The following is a 17581-nucleotide window of genomic DNA, read 5'->3' as shown; positions in this document are numbered from 1 at the left end:
GAGAAGGATCCGAAGTTGGAATGGGTCGGTAGTAGTCAATAGATCCATAATTTGAAAAGAAACTCCATGAGTTATTAAAATCATATGTGGATGTGTTTTCCTAGAGTTACAAAGATATGAAGTGGGTAGATCCTTAGTTGACCCAACAACACATGATAATTCATAAAAAGTCTATAGTGTACTATCCATAGGCAGTGGAGGAAGAACATTAGAGGGAAATGAAGCACACCCATGAGTTAAGGAAGATAATCTAGAAGACATGAATTTGGGGGTGAGAAGGATCCGAAGTTGGAATGGGTCGGTAGTAGTCAATAGATCCATAATTTGAAAAGAAACTCCATGAGTTATTAAAATCATATGTGGGTGTGTTTTCCTAGAGTTACAAAGATATGAAGTGGGTAGATCCTTAGTTGACCCAACAACACATGATAATTCATAAAAAGTCTATAGTGTACTATCCATAGGCAGTGGAGGAAGAACATTAGAGGGAAATGAAGCACACCCATGAGTTAAGGAAGATATTCTAGAAGACATGAATTTGGGGGTGAGAAGGATTCGAAGTTGGAATGGGTCGGTAGTAGTCAATAGATCCATAATTTGAAAAGAAACTCCATGAGTTATTAAAATCATATGTGGATGTGTTTTCCTAGAGTTACAAAGATATGAAGTGGGTAGATCCTTAGTTGACCCAACAACACATGATAATTCATAAAAAGTCTATAGTGTACTATCCATAGGCCAATGGGTAGGCGGAGTCTTCTAACAAGATCTTACAAAGAATTCTAAAGAAAGTAGTTAATTGAGAACCAGACATATTGGGATCAGAACATACATTTTGCTTTATGGCCATTTCAAATCTCTTATAAGTCAACAAAATAAGGCAAGCGCCCTTTTCCATGGTGTAAGGTCTGGTGGAGGCAGTAGTTCCCATGGAATTTGTAGTGCCAAGTTTACGAGTGGCAGTTATACTGCTAAAAGAGTCCAAAGGAAATAGACTTCAACAATTACTTGCTCTAGATGATAAGCATTTACAGAGATGTTTAATGTCACCTAGCATCAAAGAAATATTTGGATTGATCGAAATTCTAAGTACCGGATCTTTGATATTGGTGAGCCTATCTTGTTTCAAATGTAATTCAAGGATGGGTCTGTACCTTAGAAATTGAAGCTTCACTGGATAGGGCCATAGCAAATATCTAGAAGGATTGGATCCAGAACATTTGACCTTACAACAAATTGATGGTGTTAAATTGTCAGCCGCCGCCGATAAATAGTTTTTGATTAAAACCTTACTTTGCTAAACTACAAGAATTAGTTCGTACTTATTCTATTTTGGTTCACACTCTCTATGATGGTGTTCCCACGTGTCATTGAGCCTTGGAAATATTCCTAACCTATTATTACCACCATAAGGGTGGGTATTTTCACAATTTCGTTTATGCCACCTTGTCTTCTTGAATTCTCTCTCTATAATCCTAATTTCCACTTTCTCTCTCCTAGACCTAGATCTTACCCTCAATTTATCATTAATTTCTAAACCTTCTAATTCATCTATGTTTCTCATAAATTATCGTAAGGACAATTCTAGACTAGGGTTTACATCAAAATAATTCATTAGGCTAGTTTTCTCTCTCTAGAAATAAAGCTAGCCTAAGGCTTCTTTCATAAATTGATAAAGTAGAATTTTATCCTAAGGTTGGGATTTGGGTATCCACATCTAGACTATCTAATGTTCAAAATAATTAAACAATAAAAAAGGTTTTTCTAAAGTGTGTGCATAAAATTAATGCATATAAATGAATAAAAGCTAGACCTTAGTGGTTTCTAGAGTAGAAATTTGTGTAGGAAATATTAAATTTCATTGCTAATTTGATTTATATTTAAAAAACCACAATTTGGTGAGAAATAATAAAGAGATCATAAATTTTGAATATGGAAGCGATGTAGCTTGGTTGTCGTTTTCAAATATATATATATAAAGGCTCCCTAGCCATGTGCGTTGCAAACTTGCATGCATGTTCTTATGAAGGCATTCCAAAGAGCTTGTCCCTCTCCTCTGTAGAGAGAGTGAAGAGAGACGACGCGCAGAGAGAGAGAGAGAGAGAGAGAGAGAGAGAGAGAGAGAGAGAGAGAGAGAGAGAGAGAGAGAGAGAGGCGCGTCGCATGGCAGTTGAATAAATTGGCTTGGACTTGATAATAATAAATAGACGAAAGCCTCAAGAAATCCACAAATTCCCCAAGAAAAATGACTACTCTAGCTTAGCTTCTAGTTCTAAGGCTATTTTTGCACAAAGTATAATCATCTATCCCTCTCAAAAAAGAACTCATGGAATTTTCTTCTCTGCACGCGTGCGGGGTGGTCTTTCTATGAGAATTGGGTGAACAAGATCTTATACATATACACATTAGTTAGATGGGTGGGACTAAAACCCCCTTGTTTTTATTAAACCATGGTTTCTAGACCTTAGGGATTTAACACTTGGCCGCCTAAATAAATTAACTTTTGTGTGTACGTGCACACATTAGGCTTCTTTAATTTATTTTATGCATGGGAACCTAATTAATTTTAGGTCCAATATTTTAAATTTGATACTGGCATTAGTATAATTAATTTTTACTATTTTTTCAAATAATGTTTCCATACCCTTAATTTTACCTTATTAAGTGCACATGTGCATGGCCTATTTTCAATTTTCTATGCATATAAACCCTATTATTTTTACATAAAAATGAATTTTATAAATTAATATAATTATTTATAAGTCTTTAACAAGGATTTGCACATTTTTCAATGTGAACACATCATTTTTCACATCTTCACTTTCAAATAATATATGAGGAACAGGGATCTTATATTCTCCTCCACTTAAAAGAGTCGACATATGTCCTTATCTTGCAAAATGGGGATAGTCTTTCACTATGCCTTCCTCTTTCTCCCATGTAGCATATTGTGCTGGGAAGAACTTTTATTTGACAAAGTATTCCTATAATATCATGTTCTTTAGAGGCTTTACTTTAACATCTAAGAATTCTTTTGGTTCTAATTCCACTTGTCCTTAGATGGGTAAAGTTACTTGATCATCCTCTAGGATATGACCAGGATCTCAATTATACTTGTCCAAGGACATGTTTTATAAGTATTTTATCATCTTGTAGGATGTGTCTAAAATCACGGATATACTTCTTCAATAAGCCAACATGAAAGACATTGTGGGTTTGAAGTTGTGGAGGAAGAAGAAGTTCATAGGCTTAATCTTTGATCTTTCATGTAACCATAGATGGACCACATTATCTTGGTGATAACTTCTTATGTAATTTTCCAATGAGAGATAATTTCTCTTGGGTCATACATGAAAAAGGACCATATCACCTTCTTCAAACTCATGATTGGATCTCTTTAGGTCCAGCATACTGCTTTTACTTTATATCCTTCCTTATAGTCTGTATGATCCATATCATCAAGCATCTTCTTATAAACCTCTACTTTGATCAGAGGATCATACCAATTTAAGACATTCTTACCCATACATAGTGTGCCTTAAATAGACTAATACAAATAGTATGGTGTTGAGAGGCATTAAATGTAAATTCCACTAGATGCAGGTAGTTTAGCCATCTTCTTGGCTCCTGACCACAAAAGGCATGAAGAATATCTTTTATAACCTACTTAGCTCTTTCAATTTGGCTATCAATCTCAAAGTGATAAGTTGTACTAAGATCAAGAGAAATTGCCCCACTGCTTCAAAGAATGTCATCCAAAATCAGGAGGTAAACTTGGGATCCCTATCACTTATTAATCTATGAGGTAACCTATTGGTGGATAGCCAACATGTACCATTATTCGTATTAATGCATTACACACGAAGACAAAGAACATAAATGAATAACAACACAAACAAAAGTAAATAAAAGACAAGTAGAGGAAACCATCTATATCTGCATATATTAATGCTTCTCTCTAAATACACATATGCTTCAACATGATTGCACTTTACTCCATAAGGTGTTTCCAGTTAAGATACAAAGCCACACATAATTTCACTATGCCAATTGAATAATGAATAAGGATAAAATGCAGATAACTAAGGGTTAACACTTGGCACACTCAGTGGGTAGTCCACCCTGCACAGGACAAAAGACGAACCCACTTTGATGACGAGGATAAGTAATAACAAAACTAGATTCTGTAACTTCTTGAGAGAAATTTTCTTAAAAACCTAATCCAATTCTATCTAATGGGTTTCTAAAATCAACATTTATAATATGAGCAGACGGATGAACTTGTCTATAAGATTAAAATTGAGAATTTAAATAATCAAAAAAAGAATGAGAGTGGGCTTCTTGATTTCTCGTTTCTAGATGATCTTCATGCTGCTTCGCAGCATCGAGCTGGTTACTCTTACCATATAGTCAGGTAACGGCACCTTTTCTATGTGCTTGAGTCGAACCCTTAGATGATTGGCCTTTGTGTGCAGGTTCTTTGTATATCGAGTAGGGAGTTCTGCACTTTGGACAATTGAGTCTGATTAGCTAACCCAGATAGCTAAGTCTGAGAGTTGATTTAGCTAGCTAATGTAGACGAATGATTCAGATAGCTGATTCAACATTCTGATTTTGTGAATTGATTTAGTAAACCTAGTCAAAAAAGTAAACCCGGCCAAGTTAGTAAACCTAGCCAAAAACTCAGCAATAGGTGTGGCAAGAGAGGTGGCGATTGTCACAGCAGTAGGTCATTGTTGGGCAACAGGCAAATCATTAACTACCAGCCAGCACAGCAGGTCATATGTCAGCAAACGTTTTCTAACTAATTTCGCACATCATCAAGAGTTAGTAGTAGGTTGTCTAACCGATTTCGGGTTTGTATTGTACCTTGACGCTGATATGCTGATATACTTGATCTTACGACGACTGAAGAAGCACAGCACACCAATCAGAAGACAAAGTAGCGCACGGAGCTATCATAACAAAATGGCATGCAGAGTTGGTTGTAGGATTGAAAAGATAGTCCACAATAGTTGTGGACACTCTAGTTAAGACGAACAAGGCACATGGCCTTTGCGTAGCTGTAGTACAGTGCTGATGTAGCTAGTGAAGTGTTGTGGAGTATAGTGTTGATAGAGCATGCTACAAGAGGTCATCTCAGGGAAGAGCAACCGTGATTATGGTTGGCATTAGGTAAAAGAGCTTGATGTAGTAGGTGGTCATTGCAGTAGATCACAGGAGATTAAAGCAAGCAGTGATGCACAGAACTAGTCGGCAAAACAACAGGCAAAAAATAGAATGAAGAACAAGGTTGCGATACCATATTAGAATTCAAGGTGGATCATAGATTAGGATCAGCAGCATAGTGGATTAAACATAAGTATGCACAACATTGAATTATTAGCAGTAAGCAAAATAATCAATAGAAGACTAGCATAATGATATAAAACTTGAGCTTTTTTTTCCATTAAATGTTGCCTCTTAGATAGGCGCACATACATTGTTTGATTACATCAATAATGAGGTCCTAAACCCACCTCAAAGATCACCACCAACTCTCCATAATTCTCTCCTTGATTTTAGCTCATCAACTAGGCCACATTATCTCCCCCATGATCTATGACCTACCAGATTCTCCCCAAATGGCTTCTACCTACTTGGATGAATTCTTTTGATACTTTACTACTTGGTGTAATCCTTTGCACACATTTCCCCTAAGGTTATGCTTCATATATTATCCCTCATCCTCATGCACTAATCAATTTTATCCAATAGTTATATCTCTATGCTAGCCTTATAGAAAAGTCCATAATCAATTGTGGACGTTATGTACTTGTTGAGAATCTATCTAGACACATCTAAGTGTGGCTTCCTAGGGGGCTACATAAAGTAACTCACAAGTTCAACATCATAGCTCAAGTGTCTAGCCTAGCAATGGTCATGTAGTGTTGGTGTCCACCAGTCAAGACCCGGCACTTACGTGGGTCTCGACCACCTACTCAGCTTATGAACAACACAGCTACTAATACAACTGTACCCAATGCAACAAGCCAACGCTGGCACGTTGATTGAGCCGTCGGTCTGCCTAAGCTTGGGGAGTTAGTCGTGACTACACTCAGGTTAATTCCTAGGTCCTTCATGAATTTGGATAGTGAAAAGATGCAAGGCAGAAGAGAGCTTGAGCTCTTGCAAGCACACACACACACTCAAAACCCTAATAGAGAGCACACAAGGTAAGAGGCTAAAAATCTTCTTCTTCTTCACTCAACACTCAACACACCATATACAAAGATAAGAGTACACACCATATGAAAGGTACTCAACCAAATAGGGTTCTCTATAGTGTGAACCCAACTAAATGAGCCGGCGCTATAACTATGCCAGTCTCCAGAATGGTTGTCACACAGCCTGTCATCCCACTTGCTGCATATCACCCATGATCTCACCAACCATGCCAGTGGTGGGGCTTATCCCCCTAGGCGCGGGTCGTCAGTGTCCACCGCCTCACTAGATGAGCTCGATATCTCAACATTCCCCCTCGAGCTCAACTATATCTCATGTACACTAAGAGAAGCCCTGAATCTACGAAGCTTCTCTGTACCCAATGCTTTGGTGAAGATGTCAGCTACCTGATCCTGTGTGGTGCTGACATAAACAAGGTCAACGTCTCCTGCCAAGACCTTCTCTCTGACAAATGACAAAATGGTAGTGGACCTCTATATGCTTTGTGCGAGCATGAAAAACTGGGTTCCTGGCCAACTATATACTACTAATGTTGTCACAGAAAATGACAACTTGTCTGTCCACTGATAGACCCAAATCAAGTAGCTTTCTCAACCAAGCTACCTCACATGCTGCCATAGCAGCACCTCTGTACTCGGCCTCTGTATTGGATAGAGCAACCGTAGGCTGCTTCTTGCTACTCCAAGTCACAGCAGCACTCCCCAAAGAAAACATGAAGCCACTAGTAGATCTTCTATTTGAGATACTACCAGCCCAATCAGCATACCCATGTAAACATATCTCTGTCCCAGTTTCATAAAATAGTCCACAATGCAAAGTAGACCTCACATACCTCAGTATGCCTCTCAATGCATCCAAATGCGACTTTCGAGGAACCTCCATAAACTGACTCACCAACCCAACAGCATAGCTCAAATCTGGCCTGGTGATCGTCATGTAGATCAAGCTTCCTACTATGTGCCTATACATAGTAGGATCCTCCAAAATCTCTCCTGAATCTGTACTCAACTTGCCATTCTTATCCAATGGCACTGAGATAGGCTTACAGCCTGTCATACCATACTTGGACAACATGTCCAAGCCATACTGTCTCTGAAGTAATCCAATACCATGTGGTGACCTAATCACCTCAATGCCCAAGAAATATCTGAGCTCCCCCAGATCCTTCATCTCAAACTTCTGTCTGAGCACGATCTTTACATCAAAGATCTCTACATCATGGTCCCCCATAATGATCAAGTCATCTACATAGATGACAACAAGCACAACCCCTCTACCACTGTGTCTCACATACAGCGAGAAATCTGCATTGGCTACATGAAAGCCAATAGTCACAAGATATTCAAAAATCTTGTCAGACCATGCTCTTGGTGCTTGTTTTAAGCCATACAAGGCTTTCTTCAACCTGCAAACATGCTCGGGGTGACTTACATCCTAATAACCAGGTGGCTGCAAACATATACACCTCTTCCTACGAATCCCCATGCAAGAATGCATTCTTTACATCCATCTGATGTAAAGACCATTGCTGTGATGCAGCCACTGCTATATCACAACTCTCACTGTTGCCATCTTGGCAACTGGGCTGAAAGTTTCCTCATAATCGATGCCATATGTCTGCACATATCCTTTGGCTACCAATCTAGCCTTGTACCTGCTTATGCTTCCATCACTGTTATGTTTTACTTTGTGCACCCACTTGCATCCAATGGCTTTCTTGCCTTCAGGCAATTGCACTAAATCCCATGTCTCATTTTCATATAGTGCATCCATCTCCTTATCCATAGCTTTCTCCCAACACACATTTCCAATAGTCTCATCAATGCATGTGGGCTCTACAACCTACACAACCTTTGCCATGTATGCATAGTGATGTGCCACATAACCATCATAGGTAAACCTCTGCACAAGGTTCTTCACTCTCCCAGATCTTTGCAGCTTTGCATTCATGGCTTCCATAGCCTTCTTTACACCAGGTGTTCTCATAGCTGGGATCCCAAGCTCCTCATCAAGGCTCATCTCTGAGCCACTAGACTCTCCATCAACATGAGAATGCCCTGCAAAAATGTCAGGCATACTAAGGGGCTCAACCACTTTCTCATCATCACCTCAGCCCATGAGCTGGCCTCAGACACTAGCAACCAACAAAACACACGCGAGCTCTGCGCTCAGAGGTGGCACCCTCAACAAGGAACATCGCTCTCTGTTGCATCTCTGTGGGTCGGCACCATCAAGCATCACCTGCTTGTCACCATCCTGTAGTCGACCCTACCATGAGAAGAAGCCCATGCCTCAGCTCGCATCATCTACACTCTATGCATGTGTGTTGCCCTCTGTATCACTTGCTGGCTGCACATCACTACCACATGGCTACGCAACCACCTGTACCCGCTCAATAACCTGAGCACAGCCTTGTACCCCTGCCATCTGCGCAGCCCACGTTCTGGCGCACCTCTGTTCAGACACCTATTGCTGCTGAATGCTGCTGCCAACCACTAATCACTGGCTGCCTCTCATAGCAACCCGACTGCTGCTATTACCGGCTGCCTAGTGCCACCCATCTGTTGTGTGCACATAACAGCCTCTTCTGCACACCTCCAACTGGCAGCTGTCATCAACATCAGCACAATCCCAAAGAGAAGGGGGGGAGGAGCCTACATTAAATCTCTGACGATATCGGGCAACTCCTCAATCGACACCCTGTATTTGGCAACCACCACACCCGCCATGCTGCGTTGACGATTTCTTTGTTTGCTTCAAACTCCATGTGTGCCCACTCCTTGTCATTTATCCTTAAAAATGCATTTTCAAGACTTTGAGCTAGGTTGCCTTTAGTATATGCCTCATTTTGCAAAACTTGAGCATGAAGATGCTTTGCACAAAACCTTGATACTACCTTCCCTCCATGACCATCATACACACCAAAGAAATAAGTGTTCTTGTCAAGGTCCAAAAGTACAGCATGCTGTTCAAATGCCCACTAAAGTGTTTCTAACCAACATATCTGCATCAGTATGTAATAACTTGCCACTTTCCAATGGCATTGCATTGCTGAGATCAATATATTTCACGATACTACATCATGCTGAGACAACCCACTGAATCAAAGCCTTGCATTAGGCATCAGCATGTTATACTTGATAACCAAGAGATAGAGCTCCCAATTATAACCATATGTTCAAACTTAAGATGGGCATATTAATCTCATGATGGGCATCCCTGTGCTATATGAACATGTATGTATATATACATATATAAGAAAACCACACTCAAAAAACTCCTAACATAGTTTGCCCACCCCCTAGCCTGCTAGAGCATTTATGCTCATCAGCAACAAAAAGATAAAGTCCAATAGCTATCCACCAGGATCAAAAGGAAACTGCTGTAACTTACCATCCCATTTCGTAACATCTGTGAAAAATAATGGCTGCATCACTACATGCCAAACGTCAACCATATGTGCCACAAAATCATTTTCGTCCATCATTTGATAAGCATTCACAGACTCTGACCACGCAGCATCACCCTCAAGCCTTCGCTCTTCAAATAGACCATGAAAGAACAATTCACCCACAACAAACCTCCTTGTCTTCAAAACCTGTGGCATTGCGACATCTAGCATCCAATTCATCAATACCAGTGAAGGCCAAGTTCCAACATTCTGACCTTTATGCACACAAAAATCCACATCCTTTCCAATAGCAGTGTCCACAAGCACTTCTAACTCTTCTAAACAGGCATCTCTTCACAACCATACAACTCAACTGGTTCAGAATCCTTGTCATCCATGGACTTTGTCTTTAGCATTTCAGCAATATGTAAAGAAGCCTTAGTTACACTCAACCATATTTGCATCCATGTCTATCTCTGGCTCCTGTTCATCAAGGCTAGCAACTTCCCACATATCATCCTCAAGCACAATACTCACATCACAACGCTCTTCATCAGCCCAATCTACATGCATATCTTCTTGAGTGTTGCCAACCCCCCTGGTATCATCGTCCAAAGACTCCCCAGCACATAATGCATCAAATGGAAAAACATCCACATCATTCATCGTAGGTACCATACCACCATCAAGCTGTCCAAGAAAATCCATAACAATAGGATCTTCCTCCATGCTCGCCACATCCGCATTGCAAACCGTCTTTACTTCATCACAAGTCTCTACCCCATCCTCCTCCTTTATAGAATCTGGCAAAGAATCATCCTCAAAGCATTCTGTATCCAACTCCTCTTCCTTCTTATCATTAGCCAATCCCAAGGCATCATCCTCTTTGCTTCCATGTGCATGCATGTCATCCAGATCCGAATGTAAATGATCTTCAATAGGGCATTCCAAATCACTGTTATGCATAGCCATGACGTCCCAATCCAAAGAAGAATCCACTGGCAACTCCTCATCTGCAAAAGTCTCAAACCTTGATCTAGATTCCTCATCCTGCTTTTCAACATGCACATCCTTAGTTTCAATCGCAACATCAATAGGAAAAACCTTAGCTACATCCACATCATTCACTCATCAAACACACATCTTTGCTTTGCTCCTTCACCTGCTTTTCATCCACCTTCACATGCTTTAAAGACTTTGGAAAAAAATAAGAAGGCACATAGAACATCCCCCTTTGCACCTGCATAGGCCTTTGAGGCTCCTGTCTAATCAAACTTTGCATAGGACTCTTATCCATCTCAACCAAATTTACATGCATATCCCTTGCAGACACAACACCTTCATGCGGATAAATACCCATCTCCATCTGCTTCAAAATCTTGCCTTCCTTTTCCCTAGCAACCCTAACTGCATCATCAAATGACTTGGGATTCTTCAAGTCGACCCTGACCTTCAAATGGGGTAGCAAACCATAAATAAACAAGCTCTTCTTCAGGAACATAGGAGGAACTTCCTGCTTCAATGTCGTACACCACTTACCCCATAGACATGTAAATACCTTCACAAAATCATCCAGTGATTGATTGCCCATGGACCTGCTTCAAGATGCTCAACTCCTTCCAAGGCACACTAGGCTCCTCTGCTTGCTGAAAATGCTCCAAAAGGCCTTCTTTCAACCTGTCTAAGGTCAAAACATCATGTAGCTCATATGTCGCATCGTGTGCTTCAAAATCTTTAAGCCAGCTTCGGGCATCTTCCTTCAAGAAAATCCTTACTAGCCTCAAAACCTGCTCTTCATTTGTAACATGATTGCTAATGCATGCCAACTCCATTTGCTCCAAAAAGTCAAACACATCTTCACCCTTCCTGCCATGAAATTCTGGATAAGACCACATCATGAAAATCTGTAACAATCCCTGCCAAAAGAAGCGGTATGAGTCTCTTTCCTATAGGACATACACCCTTCTAGGCAAAGAAAAACAATTGGCTCTCCTCAGTGGGGGCACCAAAAAGCTATGGAGTGGAAAAAAGAACAAGGAAGCAGGCCTCTATAGCTTCCCACTCCCCCAACCTTGGAATCACTAGCACAAAACAGGGGCACCATAGTCAAAGTAAACACCTAGCAAACACATACACATCCACTGTGTGCATGACGAGGTAATCGAAGCCTGGCACAAAGTGCGCTGTGAGAGTGTAAGCCCGTGGACTACACCACCAAACATGTCAATCACGCCTTCTCCTTCAAATCAACACACACAAGAAACAAACACACCTCTGCTCGCCATCTGCGGGCGGCAGCAATACTAGTAAAAAACAATACTCCCTTTGGCTACAAGCTGCCCACAAACATGATGACTAATCACTCTCTCACTTCTTCTTAGAACATCATCACCTCAGTCCATGAGAGCTGGCCTCAGACACTAGCAACCAACAAAACACACGCGAGCTCTGCGCTCAGAGGCGGCACCCTCAACAAGGAACATTGCTCTCTGCTGCATCTCTGTGGTCAGCACCATCAAGCATCACCTGCTTGTCATCATCCTGTAGTCGACCCTACCATGAGAAGAAGCCCATGCCTCAGCTCACATCATCTACACTCTATCCATGTGTGTTGCCCTTTGTATCACCTGCTAGCTGCACATCACTACCACATGGCTACGCAACCACCTGTACCCGCTCAATAGCATGAGCACAGCCTTGTACCCCCGCCATCTGCGCAGCCCTCATTCTAGCGCACCTCTGTTCAGACACCTATTGGTTGCTGAATGCCGCTGCCAACCACTAATCACTGGCCGCCTCTCACAGCAGCCCGACTGCTGCTATTATCGGCTGCCTAGTGCCACCCATCTATTGTGTGCACATAACAGCCTCTTCTGCACACCTCCAACTGGTGGCTGTTCATCAACATCAGCACAATCCCAAAGAGAAGGGGGGAGGAGCCTACATTAAATCTCTAACGATATCGGGCAGCTCCTCAATTGACGCTCTGTATTTGGCAACCACCACGCCCGCCATGCTGCGTTGACGATTTCTTTGTTTGCTTCAAACTCCACGTGCGCCCACTCCTCGTCATCTATCCTTAAAAATGCATTTTCAAGACTTTGAGCTAGGTTGCCTTTAGTATATGCCTCATTTTGCAAAACTTGAGCATGAAGATGCTTTGCACAAAACCTTGATACTACCTTCCCTCCATGACCATCATACACACCAAAGAAATAAGTGTTCTTGTCAAGGTCCAAAATTACAGCATGCTGTTCAAATGCCCACTAAAGTGTTTCTAACCAACATATCTCCATCAGTATGTAATAACTTGCCACTTTCCAATGGCATTGCATTGCTGAGATCAATATATTTCATGATACTACATCATGTTGAGACAACCCACTGAATCAAAGCCCTGCATTAGGCATCACCATGTTATACTTGATAACCAAGAGATAAAGCTCCCAATTATAACCATATGTTCAAACTTAAGATGGGCATATTAATCTCATGATGGGCATCCCTGTGCTATATGAACATGCATCTATATATACATATATAAGAAAACCACACTCAAAAAACTCTTAACAACGTGTAGCAGGGTTATAACACCTGTATCCCTTTTGCTCAAGGGAGTATCCAATAAACACACATTTTTTAGTTTTTGGATCCAGCTTAGTTCTTAGCTCATCTGGCACATGCACATATGCATTGCATCCAAAGACTTTCAGATAAGACAAATCAGGTTTTCTACCAGTAAACCTCTCCTCTGGAGTTACATCATGTATGGCTGTAGTTGGAGTCCTATTCATGATGTAAACTACTGTAGAAACAGCCTCAGCCCAATAGCTATGCGACATATTCTTCTCTCCCATCAATGCTCGCACAATCTCCAGCAATGTGCTTGTTTTTTCGCAAACAGCAACTCCATTTTGCTACGGAGTGTATCTGCATGTAAACTGTCTCTGAATACCGTTCTTCTTTAAAAATTCAAAGAACTCATTGGAGAAATACTCCCCCCCTCCATCTGACCTTAGGTACTTTACATATTTCCTTGTTTGCTTTTCAACCATAACTCTAAAATTCTGAAAATGAGTGAACACCTCACCCTTCTCCTTCATGAAGTATACCCACACTTTCCTTGTGTAGTCTCATCAATAAATGTCACATAATACCTGCAGCCTCCCATAGACATGGTCTTCGTAGGACCCCATAAATATGAATGCACAATATCTAGTGCATTTCTCCTCACATTTCTGTCACATGGAAATACATGCTTTGTTTGCTTTCCAAATTGGCATGCTTCACATATTTTTTTCATACCTTCAACTTTAAACTTTGGCAGCCCTGTCACAATTCCTTTAGTCTGCATGGACTTCATTCTCTGCACATTCACATGTCCAATTCTTTTATGCCAAATCTCTGTGTTTGCAACAGTTTTTGAACCATTTGCAAACATCGCGGCACTCACTTCAGGCATGTTTACATTCAATGTAAACATTTTGTCCACTCTGTTGCCTTTTGCAACCAACCTGCACTTGTCTTTAAAGTCTTCAACATAACAACCATCAGCAGGGTTAAACCAAACTTGCAAGCCCTGCTCAATCATCTGGCCAACTGAAACAAGATTTTTTGTTATGTTCGGAACATGAAGTACATCTACAAGGTACTTCACTTTGCCATCCTGCATAGACAATGGCACATCTCCAACATGGAAAATTGGATGAGCAATGTCATCCCCTATTTGCACAAAACTTGGTCTTTCAAGGTTTTTCATCTCCTTGAACCACTTCCCATGACTTGTCATGTGGTTTGAAGCACCTAAATCAACGTACCATACATCATCTTTATATGCTGCTTCAACATTTTCAGACATGGCATTAACAACATGCTGCATAACAAACAACCTTTCATTATCCTCATTGTTTTTTCTCGAGGATGCATAGTTGTTTTGCTGCAATTTCCCATTTTGCATGTTAGCTTGCTTCTTATAACAATCTGCCTGCACATGTCCAGGCTTACCAATAATAAAAGCATCTACGTGTATCATTATACTGCCTTTGCCAATTTCCATGACCTCTTTGACTCTCCTTGCCTCTAAATTGGCCTCTTCCACCTACGTGTTGTTGTTGTTGTGAATTCTGGGACTATTGTTGTTGCTATTGTTGGCCATAATTCTGATTACCTGTTTGGCCACCTCCTTGGCTACGTCCAGGGCCTCCTCTACCTCGTCCTCTTCCTGAACTTGTGTAGAAGGCCTGTTGCTCTCTGAGCTGCTTTTGTTTTGTGAAGACTGTTAGTCTTCACCCAAGCTCTTCTCTTCTATAATCAACATAGACACCAAATCTGTGAAATTGGGAATGTTTTCCCGAGTCTGAATAGACGTCTTGAATGCCTTGTATTGTGGCCCGAGACCACGTAGACGAACTTCCACCTTATCATCATCTACTAAAACGCCAATAGATGCAAGGGATTCCACAATACCCTTGATCTTCAATGCATAATCATTCACATACATACTCTTTTTCTCCACAGTATGAAGTTCATTCTTCAACTGTATCTTTCAAGCCTTGGTATTCGTTTCATAGAGTTTTACCAAGGTGTCCCACACCTCCTTGGGGGACTTGGCGTTCTGTATATGCCTAATCATGGTGTCATATATACTGATAGAGAGCCAATACATAACTTTTCTGGCTCCTTGGTTCCAATCCTTGAAGTCTTTCACATCTCCGGCAGTCAGATTGATCTCCGGTATATCCGATGCCTCTTCATGCTCACCTTCTATGTAGTCCCAGTAACCCTTTCCCATCATGAAATTTGTCAACCTAAACCTCCAAGCATGGAAGTTGTTCTTATCAAGCTTCTCAGCAACAATCTGGTTTATGCCATCATTTAACATCTTGCCAGACACACAAATTTACCAGAAACAGCACTCTGGTTTGTCTTGCACAAACTGCTATATTTTTTGTAGAGCGGTACTGTACTAGACTCAAATGTGACAACCAGTGACCTCAATGTGCATACATACACCCAATGGCAACTGTTGACCTCCTTGCAGCACACACAATGTCTGCACAACCAATCTGTCTTCCTGCAGTTCTTAAAACAGAGTTCTGCATAGAATCGATGACTTACCCGTAGTGCTCAAAATCGCCTGCTTTCTAAAAAACGGAGGTCCTAATGCGCCCAAAACGATAGGACAATATAGTTTCCCTATAGCTTTACTCCCGCGAAGAAAGATCCTCAATCAGAGATCGTTTGCCGGTGCCTCCCGTAGAGCTCCCGACAAGGGTGTAGTCCGCCAACACAAATAGGGAAGAGTAGTTGAAGCTCTTGCCCTCGTACCGCTTCCTATGCTTCTCTTGCTTTGCAGATCCGCCCTTAGCATGAACCAGGCTCTGATACCATGAAAAGATGCAGGCGGGAAGAGAGCTTGAGCTCTTGCAAGCACACACACACTCACAAAACCCTAAAAGAGAACACACAAGGTGAGAGGCTGAAAATCTTCTTCTTCTTCACACAACACTCAACACACCATATACAAAGATAAGAGTACACACAATGAAAAGGTGCTCAACCAAATACATACTAGGGTTCTCTATAGTGTGAACCCAACTAAATGAGCTGGCGCTATAACTATGCCAGCCTCTAGAATGGCTGTCACATAGCCTGTCATCCCACTGGCCGCATATCACCCATGATCTCACCAACCATGCCAGTGGTGTAAGTGTGGGGCCTATCCCCCAGGCGGGTCATCAGTATCCACCGCCTCACTAGATAAGCTCGATATCTCAACACTCCCCCTCGAGCTCAACTCCATCTCATGTACACCAAGTGAAGCCCTGAATCTGCGAAGCTTCTCTGTACCCAATGCTTTGGTGAAGATATCAGTGACCTGATCCTGTGTGCTGACATAAACAAGGTCAACGTCTCCTACCAAAATCTTCGCTCTGACAAAATGGTAGTGGAACTCTATATGCTTCGTGCGAGCATGAAAAACTGGGTTCTTGGCCAACTGTATACTGCTAATGTTGTCACAGAAAACGACAACTTGTCTATCCACTGATAGACCCAAATCTGCAAGTAGCTTTCTCAACCAAGCTACCTCACATGCCGCCATAGCAGCACCTCTGTACTCGGCCTCTAGATACTGGATAGAGCAACCGTAGACTGCTACAGCAGCACTCCCCAAAGAAAACATGAAGCCACTAGTAGATCTTCTATGTGAGATACTACTAGCCCAATCTGCATTTGTGTACACATATCCATGTCCCAGTTTCATAAAATAGTCCACAATGCAAAGTAGACCTCACATACCTCAATATGCATCTCAGTGCATCCAAATGCGGCTTCCGAGGAACCTGCATAAACTGACTCACCAACCCAACAACATAGCTCAAATCTAGCCTGGTTATCGTCATGTAGATCAAGCTTCTTACTATGCGCCTATACATAATAAGATCCTCCAATATCTCTCCTGAATCTGCACTCAACTTGCCATTCTAATCCAATGGCACTGAGATAGGCTTATAGCCTATCATACCATACTTGGACAAGATGTCCAAGCCATACTGTCTGCAGTAATCCAATACCATGTGGTGACCTAATCACCTCAATGTGCCCAAGAAATATCTGAGCTCCCCCAGATCCTTCATCTCAAACTTTTGTCTAAGCAAGATCTTTACATCAACAAAGATCTCTGCATCATGGTCCCCTGTAATGATCAGGTCATCTACATAGATGACAACAAGCACAACCCCTCTATCACTGTGTCTCACATACAGCGAGAAATTCGCATTGGCTATAGGAAAGCCAATAGTGACAAGATATTCAAAAATCTTGTCAGACCATGCTGTTGGTGCTTGTTTTAAGCCATACAAGGCTTTCTTCAACCTGCAAACATGCTTGTGGTGACTCACATCCTCATAACTAGGTGACTGTAACATATACACCTCTTCATGAAAATCCCCATGCAAGAATTCA

The sequence above is a fragment of the Cibotium barometz genome, chromosome 3 (assembly GCF_041138505.1).
Source record: "Cibotium barometz isolate CiBa-2024 chromosome 3, ASM4113850v1, whole genome shotgun sequence".
Classification (NCBI taxonomy): Eukaryota; Viridiplantae; Streptophyta; class Polypodiopsida; order Cyatheales; family Cibotiaceae; genus Cibotium; species Cibotium barometz.
The sequence above is the reverse complement of the archived record's forward strand: the minus strand, read 5'-3'. Positions refer to the sequence as shown.